This window comes from Cherax quadricarinatus, chromosome 94 (genome assembly GCF_038502225.1).
Source record: "Cherax quadricarinatus isolate ZL_2023a chromosome 94, ASM3850222v1, whole genome shotgun sequence".
NCBI lineage: Eukaryota > Metazoa > Arthropoda > Malacostraca > Decapoda > Parastacidae > Cherax > Cherax quadricarinatus.
The window spans coordinates 6,569,468-6,593,575 of record NC_091385.1 but is presented as its reverse complement, the minus strand read 5'-3'; the positions used below and the strand labels follow the sequence as shown (position 1 = coordinate 6,593,575).

At 40.4% G+C, this 24,108-nt stretch overlaps 1 protein-coding gene across 1 annotated transcript in view; it reads right to left on the bottom strand.

The window, feature by feature from the left end:
- The window catches only part of Mulk (acylglycerol kinase-like protein Mulk), a 1,060,681-nt gene that overhangs the window by 939,786 nt on the left and 96,787 nt on the right, over window positions 1–24,108 (bottom strand). The gene's annotated exons all lie outside the window — the stretch shown is intronic.

Here is a 24,108-nt window from a genome sequence, read left to right as displayed (position 1 = left end):
GTGAGGCAGTAGAGGTAGTGTGAGAGGCAGTAGAGGTAGTGTGAGAGGCAGTAGAGGTAGTGTGAGATGCAGTAGAGGTAGTGTGAGAGGCAGTAGAGGTAGTGTGTGAGGCAGTAGAGGTAGTGTGTGAGGCAGTAGAGGTAGTGTGTGAGGCAGTAGAGGCCACAGTGTGAGAGGCAGCAGAGGCCACAGTGTGAGGCAGCAGAGGCCACAGTGTGAGAGGCAGCAGAGGCCACAGTGTGAGGCAGCAGAGGCCAGTCTGAGGCAGCAGAGGCCACAGTGTGAGGCAGCAGAGGTAGTGTGTGAGGCAGTAGAGGTAATGTGAGAGGCAGTAGAGGTAGTGTGAGAGGCAGTAGAGGTAGTGTGAGAGGCAGTAGAGGTAGTGTGAGAGGCAGTAGAGGTAGTGTGTGAGGCAGTAGAGGTAGTGTGTGAGGCAGTAGAGGTAGTGTGTGAGGCAGTAGAGGTAATGTGAGAGGCAGTAGAGGTAGTGTGAGAGGCAGTAGAGGTAGTGTGAGAGGCAGTAGAGGTAGTGTGAGAGGCAGTAGAGGTAGTGTGTGAGGCAGTAGAGGTAGTGTGTGAGGCAGTAGAGGTAGTGTGAGAGGCAGTAGAGGTAGTGTGAGAGGCAGTAGAGGTAGTGTGAGAGGCAGTAGAGGTAGTGTGAGAGGCAGTAGAGGTAGTGTGAGAGGCAGTAGAGGTAGTGTGAGAGGCAGTAGAGGTAGTGTGAGAGGCAGTAGAGGTAGTGTGAGAGGCAGTAGAGGTAGTGTGTGAGGCAGTAGAGGTAGTGTGTGAGGCAGTAGAGGTAGTGTGAGAGGCAGTAGAGGTAGTGTGAGAGGCAGTAGAGGTAGTGTGAGAGGCAGTAGAGGTAGTGTGAGAGGCAGTAGAGGTAGTGTGTGAGGCAGTAGAGGTAGTGTGAGAGGCAGTAGAGGTAGTGTGTGAGGCAGTAGAGGTAGTGTGAGAGGCAGTAGAGGTAGTGTGAGAGGCAGTAGAGGTAGTGTGAGAGGCAGTAGAGGTAGTGTGAGAGGCAGTAGAGGTAGTGTGAGAGGCAGTAGAGGTAGTGTGAGAGGCAGTAGAGGTAGTGTGAGAGGCAGTAGAGGTAGTGTGAGAGGCAGTAGAGGTAGTGGGAGAGGCAGTAGAGGTAGTGTGAGAGGCAGTAGAGGTAGTGTGAGAGGCAGTAGAGGTAGTGTGGGAGGCAGTAGAGGTAGTGTGTGAGGCAGTAGAGGTAGTGTGAGAGGCAGTAGAGGTAGTGTGAGAGGCAGTAGAGGTAGTGTGTGAGGCAGTAGAGGTAGTGTGTGAGGCAGTAGAGGTAGTGTGTGAGGCAGTAGAGGTAGTGTGTGAGGCAGTAGAGGTAGTGTGAGAGGCAGTAGAGGTAGTGTGTGAGGCAGTAGAGGTAGTGTGTGAGGCAGTAGAGGTAGTGTGAGAGGCAGTAGAGGTAGTGTGAGAGGCAGTAGAGGTAGTGTGTGAGGCAGTAGAGGTAGTGTGTGAGGCAGTAGAGGTAGTGTGTGAGGCAGTAGAGGTAGTGTGTGAGGCAGTAGAGGTAGTGTGTGAGGCAGTAGAGGTAGTGTGTGAGGCAGTAGAGGTAGTGTGTGAGGCAGTAGAGGTAGTGTGTGAGGCAGTAGAGGTAGTGTGAGAGGCAGTAGAGGTAGTGTGTGAGGCAGTAGAGGTAGTGTGTGAGGCAGTAGAGGTAGTGTGAGAGGCAGTAGAGGTAGTGTGAGAGGCAGTAGAGGTAGTGTGAGAGGCAGTAGAGGTAGTGTGAGAGGCAGTAGAGGTAGTGTGAGAGGCAGTAGAGGTAGTGTGAGAGGCAGTAGAGGTAGTGTGAGAGGCAGTAGAGGTAGTGTGTGAGGCAGTAGAGGTAGTGTGAGAGGCAGGCATGTTTCACAACTAGAAGAATGTTGGGAATAGGAGACAATCAATATTAATAGCAACACTAACAACAATAACAATAACAAAGCAACAATAACAATAACAAAGCAACAATAACAAAGCAACAATAACAAAGAAACAACAATAACAGCAACAATTTGCTGTTATTGTGATTGTTGCTGTTATTGCTATTATTTCTTTGTTATTGTTGCTTTGTTATTGGTGCTTTGTTAGTGTTGCTGTCATTGTTATTGTTGCTTTGTTATTGTTGCTGTTATTGTTATTGTTGCTTTGTTATTGTTAGTTGTTATTGTTGCAACAATAACAAAGCAACAATAACAAAGCAACAATAACAAAGCATCAATAACAAAGCAACAATAACAGCAACAATAACAGCAACAATAACAAAGCAACAATAACAGCAACAATAACAAAGCAACAATAACAAAGCAACAATAACAGCAACAATAACAAAGCAACAATAACAATAACAGCAACAATAACAAAGCAACAATAACAGCAACAATAACAAAGCAACAATAACAGCAACAATAACAAAGCAACAATAACAAAGCAACAATAACAACAATAACAGCAACAATAACAAAGCAACAATAACAAAGCAACAATAACAGCAACAATAACAAAGCAACAATAACAGCAACAATAACAGCAACAATAACAATAACAGCAACAATAACAAAGCAACAATAACAAAGCAACAATAACAAAGCAACAATAACAGCAACAAAGCAACAATAACAACAATAACAAAGCAACAATAACAATAACAGCAACAATAACAAAGCAACAATAACAAAGCAACAATCACAGCAACAATAACAGCAACAATAACAAAGCAACAATAACAGCAACAATAACAGCAACAATAACAGCAACAATAGCAACAAAGCAACAATAACAAAGCAACAATAACAAAGCAACAAAGTAACAATAACAAAGCAACAATAACAGCAACAAAGCAATAATAAAGCAACAATAACAAAGCAACAATAACAATAACAGCAACAATAACAAAGCAACAATAACAAAGCAACAACAACAGCAACAAAGCAACAATAACAGCAACAACAATAACAGCAACAATAACAAAGCAACAATAACAAAGCAACAATAACAGCAACAATAACAAAGCAACAATAACAGCAACAATAACAAAGCAACAATAACAAAGCAACAATAACAGCAACAATAACAGCAACAATAACAATAACAGCAACAATAACAAAGCAACAATAACAAAGCAACAATAACAGCAACAATAACAGCAACAATAACAAAGCAACAATAACAGCAACAATAACAGCAACAATAACAGCAACAATAGCAACAAAGCAACAATAACAAAGCAACAATAACAAAGCAACAATAACAGCAACAAAGCAACAATAACAAAGCAACAATAACAGCAACAAAGCAACAATAACAAAGCAACAATAACAAAGCAACAATAACAAAGCAACAATAACAAAGCAACAATAACAGCAACAAAGCAACAATAACAAAGCAACAATAACAGCAACAAAGCAACAATAACAAAGCAACAATAACAAAACAATAACAAAGCAACAATAATAGCAACAAAGCAACAATAACAAAGCAACAATAACAGCAACAAAGCAACAATAACAAAGCAACAACAACAAAGCAACAATAACAAAGCAACAATAACAAAGCAACAATAACAAAGCAACAATAATAGAAACAAAGCAACAATAACAAAGCAACAACAAAGCAACAATAACAAAGCAACAATAACAAAACAATAACAAAGCAACAATAATAGCAACAAAGCAACAATAACAAAGCAACAATAACAGCAACAAAGCAACAATAACAAAGCAACAACAACAAAGCAACAATAACAAAGCAACAATAACAAAGCAACAATAACAAAGCAACAACAACAAAGCAACAATAACAAAACAATAACAAAGCAACAATAACAAAGCAACAATAACAAAGCAACAATAACAAAGCAACAATAACAAAGCAACAATAACAAAACAATAACAGCAACAATAACAAAGCAACAATAACAAAACAACAATAAAGCAACAATAACAAAGCAACAATAACAAAGCAACAATAACAAAGCAACAATAACAAAGCAACAACAACAAAGCAACAATAACAACAATAACAAAACAATAACAAAGCAACAATAACAAAGCAACAATAACTAAACAACAATAACAAAGCAACAATAATAGCAACAAAGCAACAATAACAAAGCAACAATAACAGCAACAATAACAAAGCAACAATAACAGCAACAATAACAAAGCAAGAATAAGAGCAACAATAACAGCAACAATAACAAAGCAACAATAATAGCAACAATAAAGCAACAATAGCAACAAAGCAACAATAACAAAGCAACAATAACAGCAACAATAACAAAGCAACAATAACAGCAACAATAACAAAGCAAGAATAAGAGCAACAATAACAGCAACAATAACAAAGCAACAATAATAGCAACAAAGCAACAATAACAAAGCAACAATAACAAAGCAACAATAACAAAGCAACAATAATAGCAACAAAGCAACAATAACAAAGCAACAATAACAAAGCAACAATAATAGCAACAAAGCAACAATAACAAAGCAACAATAACAGCAACGATAACAAAGCAACAATAACAGCAACAATAACAAAGCAAGAATAAGAGCAACAATAACAGCAACAATAACAAAGCAACAATAATAGCAACAATAACAAAGCAACAATAACAAAGCAACAATAATAGCAACAAAGCAACAATAACAAAGCAACAATAACAGCAACAATAACAAAGCAACAATAACAGCAACAATAACAAAGCAAGAATAAGAGCAACAATAACAGCAACAATATCAAAGCAACAATAATAGCAACAAAGAAACAATAACAAAGCAACAATAATAGCAACAAAGCAACAATAACAAAGCAACAATAATAGCAACAAAGCAACAATAACAAAGCAACAATAATAGCAACAAAGCAACAATAACAAAGCAAGAATAAGAGCAACAATAACAGCAACAATAACAAAGCAACAATAATAGCAACAAAGCAACAATAATAGCAACAAAGCAACAATAACAGCAACAATAACAAAGCAAGAATAAGAGCAACAATAACAGCAACAATAACAAAGCAACAATAACAGCAACAATAACAAAGCAAGAATAAGAGCAACAATAACAGCAATAATAACAAAGCAACAGTAATTGCAACAAAGCAACAATAACAAAGCAACAATAACAAAGCAACAACAACAAATCAACAATAACAATAACAAAACAATAAGCAACAATAACAAAGCAACAATAACAAAACAACAATAACAAAGCAACAATAATAGCAACAAAGCAACAATAACAAAGCAACAATAACAGCAACAATAACAAAGCAACAATAACAGCAACAATAACAAAGCAAGAATGAGAGCAACAATAACAAAGCAACAACAACAAAGCAACAATAACAACAATAACAAAACAACAAAGCAACAATAACAAAGCAACAATAATAGCAACAATAACAAAGCAACAATAATAGCAACAAAGCAACAATAACAAAGCAACAATAACAGCAACAATAACAAAGCAACAATAACAGCAACAATAACAAAGCAAGAATAAGAGCAACAATAACAGCAAGAATAACAAAGCAACAATAATAGCAACAAAGCAACAATAACAAAGCAACAATAACAAAGCAACAATAATAGCAACAAAGCAACAATAACAAAGCAACAATAACAAAGCAACAATAATAGCAACAAAGCAACAATAACAAAGCAACAATAACAAAGCAAGAATAAGAGCAACAATAACAGCAACAATAACAAAGCAACAATAATAGCAACAAAGCAACAATAACAAAGCAAGAATAAGAGCAACAATAACAGCAACAATAACAAAGCAACAATAATAGCAACAAAGCAACAATAACAGCAACAATAACAAAGCAACAATAACAGCAACAATAACAAAGCAAGAATAAGAGCAACAATAACAAAGCAACAATAATAGCAACAAAGCAACAATAACAGCAACAATAACAAAGCAACAATAACAGCAACAATAACAAAGCAAGAATAAGAGCAACAATAACAGCAACAATAACAAAGCAATAATAGCAACAAAGCAACAATAACAAAGCAAGAATAAGAGCAACAATAACAGCAACAATAACAAAGCAACAATAATAGCAACAAAGCAACAATAACAAAGCAAGAATAAGAGCAACAATAACAGCAACAATAACAAAGCAACAATAATAGCAACAAAGCAACAATAACAAAGCAAGAATAAGAGCAACAATAACAGCAACAATAACAAAGCAACAATAATAGCAACAAAGCAACAATAACAAAGCAACAATAACAAAGCAACAATAATAGCAACAAAGCAACAATAACAAAGCAACAATAACAGCAACAATAACAAAGCAACAATAAAGCAACAATAACAAAGCAACAATAATAGCAACAAAGCAACAATAACAAAGCAACAATAACAAAGCAACAATAATAGCAACAAAGCAACAATAACAAAGCAACAATAACAGCAACAATAACAAAGCAACAATAACAGCAACAATAACAAAACAACAATAACAAAGCAACAATAACAAAGCAACAATAACAGCAACAATAACAAAACAATAACAAAGCAACAATAATAGCAACAAAGCAACAATAACAAAGCAACAATAATAGCAACAAAGCAACAATAACAAAGCAACAATAATAGCAACAAAGCAACAATAACAAAGCAACAATAACAGCAACAATAACAAAGCAACAATAACAAAGCAACAATAACAGCAACAATAACAAAGCAACAATAACAAAGCAACAATAATAGCAACAAAGCAACAATAACAAAACAACAATAACAAAGCAACAATAATAGCAACAAAGCAACAATAACAAAGCAACAATAATAGCAACAAAGCAACAATAACAAAGCAACAACAACAAAGCAACAATAACAGCAACAATAACAGTTACCTAAGATTGGATAATATCAACTTAGATCAACTTACCTAAACTTAACCCAAGAAAACCTTAAAACTTATTTACAAAAGTCAGCCCAAGCACAAGAAACGTCCAAATCTAGACGAATATCGCCACGTCAGGATAATACGTGTTTATCCTAATTTTCTGGAAAAACTTACCCCACTAGAGATGGGTTGAGAGCTGTAGTTATTTTGACCTTTAAACACGGCGCTCTAAAGGTTAATCTACTGAGAAAATGAATAGCCAACTGGCGTTAAAGTTAGTCGTGAAGTAACGTAAATCAAGCCTTCTGTCACTCTGTATTAAAGGTCATAGTGTAATCATTATGCTGAGTTTTATACGTCATTTATTCTAACATCTTCCTTCACACACACACACACATATATATATATATATATATATATATATATATATATATATATATATATATATATATATATATATATATATATATATATATATATATGTATGTGTGTGTGTGTGTGTGTGTGTGTGTACTCACCTAGTTGAGGTTGCGGGGGTCGAGTCCGAGCTCCTGGCCCCGCCTCTTCACTGATCGCTACTAGGTCACTCTCCCTGAGCCGTGAGCTTTATCATACCTCTGCTTAAAGCTATGTATGGATCCTGCCTCCACTACATCGCTTCCCAAACTATTCCACTTACTGACTACTCTGTGTGTGTGTGTGTGTGTGTGTGTGTGTGTGTGTGTGTGTGTGTGTGTGTGTGTGTGTGTGTGTGTGTGTGTGTGTGTGTATGTCGTGCCGAATATGTAAAACTGGTCAATTAGCAAGAACTCATTTAAAATTAAGTCCTTTCTAAAATTTTCTCTTATACGTTTAAAGATATTTTTTTTTAATTTATGGTAATATAAAAATTAACTATTTTGTACCAAAAGAACCTTAGAAAACATACCTGACCTTATTATAACAAGAGCATTTATGTAATTAATAATGCTAATAATTATTAAATAACAGTAATAGCTCTTAAGGTCATTGTTAATTCCTAACAACTTTGTTCACTTTTCCGTCGTTTCTGTGTTCAGTATCTCGAGAACATCACTTTGGATAGTCTTGAAACATGAGGTTATTAATTCTTCCCTTAGTGATGAGTTTCCCCGGGTTGGTAGGTAAGACACATAGGCAACAGTTAGGCAACTTTATTCCGAAACGTTTCGCCTACACAGTAGACTGACTTCTTCAGTCGAGTACAGAAAGTAGGCAGGAACAGTAGAGATGTGAAGACGATGTAATCAGTCCATCACCCTTGAAGTCGTAGAATTTGAGGTTATCAGTCCCTCGGCCTGGAGAAGTTCAGTTCCATAGTCAGGAACTATCTGAAGATCAAGCGACAGTGCGGAGACTTAAATACTGTCGGAAGGAGAGGTGCATAGTGGTAGTAGTAGTGAGAATGTAGCCACTGAGAGGTGGCCTGGTTGGCTAAAGCTCCCGCTTCACACACGGAGGGCCCGGGTTCGATTCCCGGCGGGTGGAAACATTTCGACACGTTTCCTTACACCTGTTGTCCTGTTCACCTAGCAGCAAATAGGTACCTGGGTGTTAGTCGACTGGTGTGGGTCGCATCCTGGGGGACAAGATTAAGGACCACAATGGAAATAAGTTAGACAGTCCTCGATGACGCACTGACTTTCTTGGGTTATCCTGGGTGGCTAACCCTCCGGGGATTAAAAATCCGAACGAAATCTTATCTTATCTTATCTTATCTAGGTCCCTCTCAGATCCAACAGGTCTTCACATCTCTACTGTTCCTGCCTACTTTCTGTATTCGACTGAAGAAGCCTACTGTGTAGGCGAAACGTTTCGGAATAAAGTTGTCTAACTGTTGCCTATGTGTCTTACCTAACAACCTGTCGGTATTGTATACCATTTTAATGTTCACGAGTTTCCCCGTTGTTATGTAGCGCAGCGCCGAGGTGGCGGCTTGGGGAACTAACCTAGAGTTTTAATAACTACAGCAACCACGATCACAGCAGCAACAGTAACAACCATTACAACCACAGCAACAACAGTAGCAACCATTACAACCACAGCAACAACAGTAACAACCATTACAACCACAGCAACAACAGTAACAACCATTACAACCACAGCAACAACAGTAACAACCATTACAACCACAGCAACAACAGTAACAACCATTACAACCACAGCAACAACAGTAGCAACCATTACAACCACAGCAACAACAGTAACAACCATTACAACCACAGCAACAACAGTAGCAACCATTACAACCACAGCAACAACAGTAGCAACCATTACAACCACAGCAACAACAGTAGCAACCATTACAACCACAGCAACAACAGTAGCAACCATTACAACCACAGCAACAACAGTAACAACCATTACAACCACAGCAACAACAGTAACAACCATTACAATCACAGCAGCAACAGTAACAACCATTACAATCACAGCAACAACAGTAACAACCATTACAACCACAGCAACAACAGTAGCAACCATTACAACCACAGCAACAACAGTAACAACCATTACAATCACAGCAACAACAGTAACAACCATTACAATCACAGCAACAACAGTAACAACCATTACAACCACAGCAACAACAGTAACAACCATTACAACCACAGCAACAACAGTAGCAACCATTACAACCACAGCAACAACAGTAGCAACCATTACAACCACAGCAACAACAGTAGCAACCATTACAACCACAGCAACAACAGTAGCAACCATTACAACCACAGCAACAACAGTAGCAACCATTACAACCACAGCAACAACAGTAGCAACCATTACAACCACAGCAACAACAGTAGCAACCATTACAACCACAGCAACAACAGTAGCAACCATTACAACCACAGCAACAACAGTAGCAACCATTACAACCACAGCAACAACAGTAACAACCATTACAACCACAGCAACAACAGTAACAACCATTACAATCACAGCAGCAACAGTAACAACCATTACAATCACAGCAACAACAGTAACAACCATTACAACCACAGCAACAACAGTAGCAACCATTACAACCACAGCAACAACAGTAACAACCATTACAATCACAGCAACAACAGTAACAACCATTACAATCACAGCAACAACAGTAACAACCATTACAATCACAGCAACAACAGTAACAACCATTACAACCACAGCAACAACAGTAACAACCATTACAACCACAGCAACAACAGTAACAACCATTACAACCACAGCAACAACAGTAACAACCATTACAATCACAGCAACAACAGTAACAACCATTACAATCACAGCAACAACAGTAACAACCATTACAACCACAGCAACAACAGTAACAACCATTACAATCACAGCAACAACAGTAACAACCATTACAATCACAGCAACAACAGTAACAACCATTACAATCACAGCAACAACAGTAACAACCATTACAATCACAGCAACAACAGTAACAACCATTACAATCACAGCAACAACCACCAAATTATAACCACAATCACAGCAACAGTAACAACCACCACAACTATAACAACCACAATCACAACAGTAACCACCACAACTATAACAACCACAATCACAACAGTAACAACCACAACTATAACAACCACAATCACAACAGTAACAACCACAACTATAACAACCACAATCACAACAGTAACAACCACAACTATAACAACCACAATCACAACAGTAACAACCACAACTATAACAACCACAATCACAACAGTAACAACCACAACTATAACAACCACAACCACAACCACAACAACCACAACTACAACAACCACAACTATAACAACCACAGCCACCACAACATTAATATTAACAGCTACATCACCTACAACCCCATCCACAGCAACAACCACAACCACAACAACCACAACTACAACAACCACAACTACAAACATATCAACCAGGTGGTACAAACAATATTTCCTTAGCTATGAGAGAGAGAGAGAGAGAGAGAGAGAGAGAGAGAGAGAGAGAGAGAGAGAGAGAGAGAGAGAGAGAGAGAGAGAGAGAGAGAGAGAGAGAGAATTAACAAAGCACCGACATATTTCCAGCTGGCACTGGAGTTTCTTACACAGGATACGATATTCAAGGAAGACTGGATAAAGAAAATGAGAGAGAAGATAGAATAAGAATGAATGAGAGGGAATGAGAAAGCACAGAACCCAAAATGCAAATCATTTGGCTGTTTGAGGACCAGACAAACCTCCCCCCCAAGCAAATGCTGTTTGCACTGCAACGAATTCCGCCTCCCTCGGTCCACTCCACAAATCTTAGATTAAGTTACGAACAGCGTCTTAAAAGACGTCTCCTGAGATCCTACTCGTCTTACGATGCGTCTGTGAACTCTCTAACATCCTTCTAAGTCTTACGATGCGTCTGTGAACTCTCTAACATCGTTCTAAGTCTTACGATGCGTCTGTGAACTCTCTAACATCCTTCTAAGTCTTACGATGCGTCTGTGAACTCTCTAACATCCTTCCAAGTCTTACGATGCGTCTGTGAACTCTCTAACATCCTTCTAAGTTCTGTTACACCCTTATCCTTCCGGCCATCTGCTGATATTTCTAGTTTAACTGGGATTCTGCTAGCACTGTTCATTCTAGTTTAACTGGGAGTCTGCTAGCACTGTTGTTCCTTCTAGTTTAACTGGGAGTCTGCTAGCACTGTTGTTCCTTCTAGTTTAACTGGGAGTCTGCTAGCACTGTTGTTCCTTCTAGTTTAACTGGGAGTCTGCTAGCACTGTTGTTCCTTCTAGTTTAACTGGGAGTCTGCTAGCACTGTTGTTCCTTCTAGTTTAACGGAGTCTGCTAGCACTGTTGTTCCTTCTAGTTTAACGGAGTCTGCTAGCACTGTTGTTCATTCTAGTTTAACTGGTTAGATAAGGTTTGTCAGGAAACAGGACAAGTGTTATGTTAGGCTATGCTAGGCTAGGCTAGGCCAGGTTAGGTTAGGTTTGTCAGGAAACAGGACAAATATTTCCGGACGCGGGTCTTAGTCATATGATGACCCACAGCTGGAAATTTTGGTCGTCTGACAGAGACCTTCCGCTGGCTTACCCCTCCACCCCCTTTAATAATTTTGGCTATGATTTTCTCTTGTTATTCCATTTTAAGAATAACAATTAATAAGTCACAATACCGGGACTGGAAAATACGCAAGATTAATCCTCACTTACGGTCATAAAACCTAAGACAACGTTTCGGTCTGACTGGTTACTGGTCCAAGTCGGACTGAAACATCGTCGTAAGCTCCTCTCTTCTATGTGCGGGTTATTTGTGCATCTAAACCCAGTTACTTCCCACATTTCTGAAGGATGAGATCCTAACAGTGTTTGCCAGCGGGTCACATGTGGTTCTTGGTTTAGTAGACGGAGGATCAAGCCTCCACCACACCCAAAGCTAGATAACATCGTATTCCAAGTGTTATGTGACCGCTGATAATTTCGAGGAGTCTTGAGACCTTAAGCTTATGGGTTATGCTTACTTTGGGATCCAATCTTCTTTGGGAAGGATACAGGGGATCCTGGTCTCTTTTGGGAGCCTGTTTAGAGTCCTCTATTTTGCTGCTTCTGGGATCGATGGAAACCACTAAGCTTTTTACTGCTCTACGAAATCTCTTACTCGTGTTGAAACCTTGCCTTTCTGTTGAAACCTTTAGCTTTCGGTGGGGTTTCTGGTTTCCGATGGAATCTTCAGCTTCATCTGAAGCTTCTGACAACTTCTGCAGCTTTTTCTTCCTAAAGCCTTCATCTGCTGAAGCCTCCGACGCCTATTGGAGCATTTATCTTCTACACGAGGCTTCGGGTCCTTCTGCAACTTCATCTCCTGCTGCAACCTCCACCTCCTGCTGAGAGGGACTGCTGTGGCTGTTGGAGGTCGGCCATAAAGAGCCTCAAGACTCCCCGAAGGATAGGCTCCGGCCCTAGAGAGCCCCGGAGCCTGATATACAGCGACTTAATTCAGTGAGAACGGCAGGAAGGTGTCCGGCTGTGTGCCTTTACAGTGAGCCCAGATGCCACCCGCTTGGATTATAGCCGGCCAGGGCAAGCAGGAGGGAGAGAAGAAGGGAGCAGAGAGAAGACAACAGAGAAGACAGGCAGGAGGGAGAGAAGAAGGGAGCAGAGAGAAGACAACAAAGAAGACAGGCAGGAGGGAGAGAAGAAGGGAGCACAGAGAAGACAACAGAGAAGACAGGCAGGAGGAAGAGAAGAAGGGAGCAGAGAGAAGAAGGGAGCAGAGAGAAGACAACAGAGAAGACAGGCAGGAGGGAGAGAAGAAGGGAGCAGAGAGAAGACAACAGAGAAGACAGGCAGGAGGAAGAGAAGAAGGGAGCAGAGAGAAGAAGGGAGCAGAGAGAAGACAACAGAGAAGACAGGCAGGAGGGAGAGAAGAAGGGAGCAGAGAGAAGACAACAGAGAAGACAGACAGGAGGGAGAGAAGAAGGGAGCAGAGAGAAGACAACAGAGAAGACAGGCAGGAGGGAGAGAACAAGGGAGCAGAGGGAAGACAACAGAGAAGACATGGAAGGGAGAAAACACAGGAGACAAAGAAAACAAAGAGGAAAGGAAGATAACACAGGAGATAGAAGGAAAGACAAAGAGGAAAGAAAGGAAACACGGGAGTATGACAAAGTTAAGACAGAGAAGAGAGAGAGAGAGAGAGAGAGAGAGAGAGAGAGAGAGAGAGAGAGAGATAAGGGAATAGAGAGAACACAGAGGGAGATATAAGAAATGGCAACAGAGGAGATAGGGAGAAAAAAAGAAGAAATAAGAACACAGAAAAGACAAACCAAACAGTCGAAACGGGGTAGAGAAGAAAAAAGGAAATAAACAGAGAAATTAAGAAAATAGGAAACTGGAAGCAAAGATTAGAAGGAGTAAACATGAAGAAATACGAAAGGGAGAACAGAGAGAGAGAAAAAAAATTAAATACAGAAAGAGGCAGAAATAGTGCCGCAAAAATTGTAATAAAATGAAATACAAGAGAGACGAATGAAGGGAGAAAGTGAAGAGGAGAGAAGAACAAGATGGTGGAGGGAAGTACAAGATGGTGGAGGGAAGTACAAGATGGTGGAGTGAAGTACAAGATGGTGGAGTGAAGTACAAGATGGTGGAGTGAAGTACAAGATGGTGGAGGGAAGTACAAGATGGTGGAGGGAAGTACAAGATGGTGGAGGGAAGTACAAGATGGTGGAGGGAAGTACAAGATGGTGGAGGGAAGTACAAGATGGTGGAGGGAAGTACAAGATGGTGGAGGGAAGTACAAGATGGTGGAGGGAAGTACAAGATGGTGGAGGGAAGTACAAGATGGTGGAGGGAAGGACAAGATGGTGGAGGGAAGTACAAGATGGTGGAGGGAAGTACAAGATGGTGGAGGGAAGTACAAGATGGTGGAGTGAAGTACAAGATGGTGGAGGGAAGTACAAGATGGTGGAGGGAAGTACAAGATGGTGGAGGGAAGTACAAGATGGTGGAGGGAAGTACAAGATGGTGGAGGGAAGTACAAGATGGTGGAGGGAAGGACAAGATGGTGGAGGGAAGTACAAGATGGTGGAGGGAAGTACAAGATGGTGGAGGGAAGTACAAGATGGTGGAGTGAAGTACAAGATGGTGGAGGGAAGTACAAGATGGTGGAGGGAAGTACAAGATGGTGGAGGGAAGTACAAGATGGTGGAGTGAAGTACAAGATGGTGGAGGGAAGTACAAGATGGTGGAGGGAAGTACAAGATGGTGGAGTGAAGTACAAGATGGTGGAGGGAAGTACAAGATGGTGGAGTGAAGTACAAGATGGTGGAGGGAAGTACAAGATGGTGGAGTGAAGTACAAGATGGTGGAGGGAAGTACAAGATGGTGGAGGGAAGTACAAGATGGTGGAGGGAAGTACAAGATGGTGGAGGGAAGTACAAGATGGTGGAGGGAAGTACAAGATGGTGGAGGGAAGTACAAGATGGTGGAGGGAAGTACAAGATGGTGGAGGGAAGTACAAGATGGTGGAGGGAAGGACAAGATGGTGGAGGGAAGGACAAGATGGTGGAGGGAAGTACAAGATGGTGGAGGGAAGTACAAGATGGAGGAGGGAAGTACAAGATGGAGGAGGGAAGTACAAGATGGAGGAGGGAAGTACAAGATGGAGGAGGGAAGTACAAGATGGAGGTGGGAAGTACAAGATGAGAGGAGGGAAGTACAAGATGGAGGAGGGAAGTACAAAATGGAGGAGGGAAGTACAAGATGTAGGAGGGAAGTAGAAGATGGAGGAGGGAAGTACAAGATGGAGGAGGGAAGTACAAGATGGAGGAGGGAAGTACAAGATTAGAGGAGGGAAGTACAAGATGGAGGAGGGAAGTACAAGATGGAGGAGGGAAGTACAAGATGGAGGAGGGAAGTACAAGATGGAGGAGGGAAGTACAAGATGGAGGAGGGAAGTACAAGATGAGAGGAGGGAAGTACAAGATGAGCGGAGGGAAGTACAAGATGGAGGAGGGAAGTACAAGATGGAGGAGGGAAGTACAAGATGGAGGAGGGAAGTACAAGATGGAGGAGGGAAGTACAAGATGGAGGAGGGAAGTACAAGATGGAGGAGGGAAGTACAAGATGGAGGAGGGAAGTACAAGATGGAGGAGGGAAGTACAAGATGGAGGAGGGAAGTACAAGATGGAGGAGGGAAGTACAAGATGGAGGAGGGAAGTACAAGATGGAGGAGGGAAGTACAAGATGAGAGGAGGGAAGTACAAGATGGAGGAGGGAAGTACAAGATGGAGGAGGGAAGTACAAGATGGAGGAGGGAAGTACAAGATGGAGGAGGGAAGTACAAGATGGAGGAGGGAAGTACAAGATGGAGGAGGGAAGTACAAGATGGAGGAGGGAAGTACAAGATGGAGGAGGGAAGTACAAGATGGAGGAGGGAAGTAGAAGATGAAGGAGGGAAGTACAAGATGGAGGAGGGAAGTACAAGATGGAGGGGGGAAGTACAAGATGGAGGAGGGAAGTACAAGATGGAGGAGGGAAGTAGAAGATGAAGGAGGGAAGTACAAGATGGAGGAGGGAAGTACAAGATGGAGGAGGGAAGTACAAGATGGAGGAGGGAAGTACAAGATGGAGGAGGGAAGTAGAAGATGAAGGAGGGAAGTACAAGATGGAGGAGGGAAGTACAAGATGGAGGAGGGAAGTAGAAGATGGAGGAGGGAAGTACAAGATGGAGGAGGGAAGTAGAAGATGAAGGAGGGAAGTACAAGATGGAGGAGGGAAGTACAAGATGGAGGAGGGAAGTACAAAATGGAGGAGGGAAGTACAAGATGGAGGAGGGAAGTACAAGATGGAGGAGGGAAGTACAAGATGGAGGAGGGAAGTAGAAGATGAAGGAGGGAAGTACAAGATGGAGGAGGGAAGTACAAGATGGAGGAGGGAAGTAGAAGATGGATGAGGGAAGTAGAAGATGGAGGAGGGAAGTAGAAGATGGAGGAGGGAAGTACAAGATGGAGGAGGGGCGTGGGAGAGAGAGACAGAGAGAGAAAGAGAGCACGGCGATTTTAATTAGTATACACTGATATACATCAATATACATCAACATATCCCAGGCATTATCGTGGGACATGTAAACTTACTTTGTGCAAATATAATCTATTATTGTAGATTTATGTAAAGAGAGCAGGAGCGTGTTACATTTAACAAGCAATGTTGGAATTACTTTTAACAAGGTAAATTTACGATAGGCAAGTTTAAAGGTCTTTAAACTGTTAATTGCTTCACAAAGGTCGCGAGTTGTAATTAATGCAGATTAGGTACTAACTGCCGGCAAGCAATTAAGACCAACTGCTTTGAGCAATCATTCCTTGCTAAAATGTTACATATACAAGGGCTCTTGTGATTATATTTACATTGTCTTATGGTTGGAAAGTGGATAGTAGGTTCTGTCTCCTATCCTGCCTAACATCATTGCCTCCAGTGTCCAAATACCAGAGTTGTTCTCATTATCAGTCATGGAGGGGCTCCACGAGTATGCTTAAACAGTGTTAGGGGCCCAAGACTGTTCAACTGCCTCCCAGCATACGTAAGGGGGATTACCAATAGATCCCCTGGCTGTCTTCAAGACCCCTGGCTGTCTTCAAGACCCCTGGCTGTCTTCAAGACCCCAGGGTATTAGTCTGCTAACTGTAATCTTCATCTCCAGGAAAACACACACCAACCCGCTATCTCTTACCTAAGGCCCTGTTCATTTACCTCATTTGAACGTCACCAACGACAAGAACATTACGTTCACTGGTGGCTTTTTGTGTTCTCGATAACACATTCGTCAGAGAACATGTGTCTTATTCATCAATAAAGCTACCCAGGTGTTGTACATGTGTCTTATTCATCAATAAAGACACTCGGGTGTTGTACATGTGTCTTATTCATCTATAAAGACACCCAGGTGTTGTACTTGTGTCTTATTCATCAATAAAGACACCCAGGTGTTGTACATGTGTCTTATTCATCAATAAAGACACTCGGGTGTTGTACATGTGTCTTATTCATCAATAAAGCTACCCAGGTGTTGTACATGTGTCTTATTCATCAATAAAGACACTCGGGTGTTTTACATGTGTCTTATTCATCAATAAAGACACCCAGGTGTTGTACATGTGTCTTATTCATCAATAAAGACACCCAGGTGTTGTACATGTGTCTTATTCATCAATAAAGCTACCCAGGTGTTTTACATGTGTCTTATTCATCTATAAAGACACCCAGGTGTTGTACATGTGTCTTATTCATCAATAAAGACACCCAGGTGTTGTACATGTGTCTTATTCATCAATAAAGCTACCCAGGTGTTTTACATGTGTCTTATTCATCAATAAAGACACCCAGGTGTTGTACATGTGTCTTATTCATCAATAAAGACACCCAGGTGTTGTACATGTGTCTTATTCATCAATAAAGACAACCAGGTGTTGTACATGTGTCTTATTCATCTATAAAGACACCCAGGTGTTGTACATGTGTCTTATTCATCAATAAAGACACCCAGGTGTTGTACATGTGTCTTATTCATCAATAAAGCTACCCAGGTGTTTTACATGTGTCTTATTCATCAATAAAGACACCCAGGTGTTGTACATGTGTCTTATTCATCAATAAAGACACCCAGGTGGTGTACATGTGTCTTATTCATCAATAAAGACACCCAGGTGTTGTACATGTGTCTTATTCATCAATAAAGACACCCAGGTGTTGTACATGTGTCTTATTCATCAATAAAGACACCCAGGTGTTGTACATGTGTCTTATTCATCAATAAAGACACTCGGGTGTTTTACATGTGTCTTATTCATCAATAAAGCTACCCAGGTGTTGTACATGTGTCTTATTCATCAATAAAGACACCCAGGTGTTGTACATGTGTCTTATTCATCAATAAAGACACCCAGGTGTTGTACATGTGTCTTATTCATCAATAAAGACACCCAGGTGTTGTACATGTGTCTTATTCATTAATAAAGACACCCAGGTGTTGTACATGTCTTATTCATCAGTAAAGTCACCCAGGTGTTGTACATGTGTCTTATTCATCAATAAAGACACCCAGGTGTTGTACATGTGTCTTATTCATCAATAAAGACACCCAGGTGTTGTACATGTGTCTTATTCATCAATAAGGACACCCAGGTGTTGTACATGTGTCTTATTCATCAATAAGGACACCCAGGTGTTGTACATGTGTCTTATTCATCAATAAGGACACCCAGGTGTTGTACATGTGTCTTATTCATCAATAAAGACACCCAGGTGTTGTACATGTGTCTTATTCATCAATAAAGCTACCCAGGTGTTGTACATGTGTCTTATTCATCAATAAAGACACCCAGGTGTTGTACATGTGTCTTATTCATCAATAAAGACACCCAGGTGTTGTACATGTGTCTTATTCATCAATAAAGACACTCGGGTGTTGTACATGTGTCTTATTCATCAATAAAGACACCCAGGTGTTGTACATGTGTCTTATTCATCAATAAAGACACCCAGGTGTTGTACATGTGTCTTATTCATCAATAAAGACACTCAGGTGTTGTATATGTGTCTTATTCATCAATAAAGACACCCAGGTGTTGTACATGTGTCTTATTCATCAATAAAGACACCCAGGTGTTGTACATGTGTCTTATTCATCAATAAAGACACTCAGGTGTTGTATATGTGTCTTATTCATCAATAAAGACACCCAGGTGTTGTACATGTGTCTTATTCATCAATAAAGACACCCAGGTGTTGTACATGTGTCTTATTCATCAATAAAGACACCCAGGTGTTGTACATGTGTCTTATTCATCAATAAAGACACCCAGGTGTTGTACATGTGTCTTATTCATCAATAAAGACACCCAGGTGTTGTACATGTGTCTTATTCATCAATAAAGACACCCAGGTGTTGTACATGTGTCTTATTCATCAATAAAGACACCCAGGTGTTGTACATGTGTCTTATTCATCAATAAAGACACCCAGGTACTACACACGTGTACAACAGTTTTCTGGCCAACACGTAAGACTCAGTTATTTATTTCTGGTCCTGCTGGTCACATAGAACACAAGACCCTGACACAAAATCTTGGCCCACCAAGCAAAAATTCACTTTAAAGCTTAGTGAAAGCTTTGAAAGAAGAGCTTTCTCTGAGATACCGGCCTGGGAAGCTGCCCAAGGAGGGAGATTATGTGTATAGTGTGTTTGGTGTTTGTAAAGCCTAGGAGTGAGCTGAGAGCCACGCACTGGCAGCTCAGGACTCGGCTCAGAGCCAGGCACACACTCGGCTCAGGCGTCGAAAAGCGATTCCTTTCAGGAATTACTTCGTCTTTTATTTTAGTGATTTTAGATTTGTGCGGGAAGCAAAATCGTTACTTTATATTATATGATAGTTACTCAAACTGCTTTCAGCTTCCGCTTGTTAAGGTAATGATTATGACTATTGCTGATAGTATATCTATAGTTACTATTGTTACAGATACTCTTGCTTCTATCACTATTACCACTAGTGTTACCACCACCACCACCCGCTCTACTACCATTACTACTACCACCACCACTACTATTACTACTACTACTATTACTACTACTACCACCATTACTACTACTACCACCATTACCACCATTACTGCAACAACCACTACCACCATTACTATTACCACTACCACCATTACAACAACCACTACCACCATTACTACTATTACCACTACCACCATTACTACAACAACCACTACCACCATTACTACTATTACCACCATTACTGCAACAACCACTACCACCATTACTACTATTACCACTACCACCATTACTGCAACAACCACTAACAACAATCACTACCACCATTACAACAATCACTACTACTACTACTACTACTACTACCACCATTACTACCATTACTACTACTACCACCATTACTACTACCACCACTATTGCTTATACCACTATTACTACTACAACTACCATCACTGCTACCACAACTACTATTACCACTAATTCTACCACCTGCATTACTTCTAATTCTACTGCTACCACCACAACTACATTACTACCACCAATACAACTACTATTACTACCACTATCCCTTCTACTACAATCACTACTATTCCTACAACAGCCTAAACTACAACAAATTCAAACTCACTTCAAAACGTCTCGCCAAACAAAACCCAACAAATAACGTACCAAACAAAACCCAACAAATAACGTACCAAACAACGAAAAAAATATCCACTGAACACAAACACACGTCCAGTATTACGTTTTGAAAGGGCAAAACGTATTGAAATTGAGTTAGAGAACCTAAATAAAGGATTTAAATAGCTTTCAGCAATGTACAATCTAGGAAGGGCGATCCAATTCGGGAAATTACGAAAAAAAGTTGAATTTCAGCAGATAAACAAGAGAGATGTGAGTTAGTGAACAATGTAATGTGGGAATGTTATTGTTGAGAGAGAGAGAGAGAGAGAGAGAGAGAGAGAGAGAGAGAGAGAGAGAGACAGAGAGACAGACAGAGAGACAGAGACAGAGAGACAGACAGACAGAGAAACAGAGAGAGACAGAGAAACAGAGAGAGACAGAGAGAGAGAGAGAGAGAGAGAGAGAGAGAGAGAGAGAGAGAGAGAGAGAGACAGAGAGAGAGAGAGAGAGAGAGAGATCCACGTAAAGCTTTGCTATCCTCACGGCTGTTTAACTTTGGCTTGACCAAGCCACAAGCTGGCTTGACCAATCCACTAGCTGGCTTGACCAATCCAGTAGCTGGCTTGACCAATCCAGTAGCTGGCTTGACCAATCCAGTAGCTGGCTTGACCAATCCAGTAGCTGGCTTGACCAATCCAGTAGCTGGCTTGACCAATCCACTAGCTGGCTTGACCAAGCCACTAGCTGGCTTGACCAATCCACTAGCTGGCATGACCAATCCACTAGCTGGCTTGACCAAGCCACAAGCTGCCGTCACCAAGCCTCTAGCTGGCTTCACCAAGCGACAAGTGGCTTTATCAAGCCACAAGTGCCTTTATCAAGCCACAAGTGCCTTTATCAAGCCACAAGTGCCTTTATCAAGCCACAAGTGCCTTTATCAAGCCACAAGTGCCTTTATCAAGCCACAAGTGGCTTTACCAAGCCACAAGTGGCTTTACCAAGCCACAAGTGGCTTTACCAAGCCACAAGTGCCTTTACCAAGCCACAAGTGGCTTTACCAAGCCACAAGTGGCTTTACCAAGCCACAAGTGCCTTTACCAAGCCACAAGTGCCTTTACCAAGCCACAAGTGCCTTTACCAAGCCACAAGTGGCTTTACCAAGCCAAAACTGGCTTTACTAAGCCAAAACTGGCTTTACCAAGTCAAATCTGGCTTTACCATGCCACAAGTGGCTTTACCAAGCCAAAACTGGCTTTACCAAGCCAAATCTGGCTTTACCAAGCCAAAACTGGCCTTACCAAGCCAAAACTGGCCTTACCAAGCCAAATCTGGCTTTACCAAGCCAAATCTGGCTTTACCAAGCCAAATCTGGCTTTACCAAGCCAAAACTGGCTTTACCAAGCCACAATTGGCTTTACCAAACCAAAACTGGCTTTACCTAGCCAAAACTGGCTTTCCCTAGCCAAAACTGGCTTTACCAAGCCAAAACTGGCTTTACCAAGCCACAATTGGCTTTACCAAACCAAAACTGGCTTTACCTAGCCAAAACTGGCTTTACCTAGCCAAAACTGGCTTTACCTAGCCAAAACTGGCTTTACCTAGCCAAAACTGGCTTTACCTAGCCAAAACTGGCTTTACCAAGCCAAAACTGGCTTTACCAAGCCAAATCTGGCTTTACCAAGCCAAAACTGGCTTTACCTAGCCAAAACTGGCTTTACCAAGCCACAACTGGCTTCACTAAGCCACTGTAAATCGTTGAGTCTAAAGCACTGAGAGCTAAATTTGATTTACCAATTCAATTTTGATAAAAGAGGAACGTTGTCAAAAGTGGTAACGAAGATCGGCGTTAGTGGAAGCAACGAGGGAAGATGAGGAACAACGAACAGATAACGAACTAGAGACGTAACGGATGTGAAAATTAACATATCTGCAGATATGGATGTCTTACATTGTGGATGTTAATGTGGATGTTTGGTTACAGTAGAAGGCGGATTAAAAGTAACATTATCGGCAGCAACAGTAATGGCGGACACTAACAGCAACAACAGTAACAACAGCAGCAGTACGACAGCTCAACAGGAGTCACACAGACACTAACAGCAACAACAGTAACAACAGCAGCAGTACGACAGCTCAACAGGAGTCACACAGACACTAACAGCAACAACAGTAACAACAGCAGCAGTACGACAGCTCAACAGGAGTCACACAGACACTAACAGCAACAACAGTAACAACAGCAGCAGTATGACAGCTCAACAAAAGTCACACAGACACTAACAGCAACAACAGTAACAACAGCAGCAGTACGACAGCTCAACAAAAGTCACACAGACACTAACAGCAACAACAGTAACAACAGCAGCAGTACGACAGCTCAACAAAAGTCACACAGACACTAACAGCAACAACAGTAACAACAGCAGCAGTACGACAGCTCAACAAAAGTCACACAGACACTAACAGCAACAACAGTAACAACAGCAGCAGTACGACAGCTCAACAAAAGTCACACAGACACTAACAGCAACAACAGTAACAACAGCAGCAGTACGACAGCTCAACAAAAGTCACACAGACACTAACAGCAACATACTAACACAAATTATTAAATACGAGAGACAGAAGACTGTTGATAAAGATAGGAATATCAAGAATCTGTGAGAGGGAAGATGGAGCGAGGGGGAGATAAGAGAAAGCACAAGAGAGGAAGATCAGGGGAGATAGAGAGAAATAGAAAGCTAGAAGAGAGAGCAAGAGTAAAATCATAATATATATATATATATATATATATATATATATATATATATATATATATATATATATATATCTATATATATATATATATATATATATATATATAATGTCGTGCCGAATAGGTAAAACTTGCTATTTTGGCTTAAATAACAATGCTCTTCTTGCCGAATAAGTCAAGTGAAAAATTGTGTATGCAATAATTTCGAAAAAATCCTTCTGAACCTAACGAAAAAAAAATATATTTCACTGTGTTTGTTTATTAAATTGTAAACTTATCTAAAATATATTTAGTTAGATTAGGTTAAATTACGCTTGTTATAATAAGGTCAGGTAAGTTTTCTAAGGTTCTTTTGGTACAAAATTATTAATTTTTACATTAACATAAATGAAAAAATATATCTTTAAACATAAGAGAGAAAATTTTACAAAGGACTTAATTTTAAACGAGTTCTTAATAAATGACCAATTTTACCTATTCGGCACGACATATATATATATGACGGTACATTAAGACGAGAGATAGATAATCTATTTACGTTCTTCCGATAAATACTATAATTTAGATTATTATTTCTGTCTTTTGTCAATATTATTGACTCGTGTTAATAACTTGTTAATAATAATAATTGCCCGTGTCCATAATAATAATTGTTAGTCTTCGTAAATGATAATTAACCTTAATTATAAGTGGTATAATTTTATCATAATGATCTTATTAAAACAGGACAATTTAACGAAATAGCCAGAAAAGTGACGTTTTTCCAAGACAACGTTTCTCTAACTACTAGGTTAGTTTGTTAGTGGGAAACGTTAA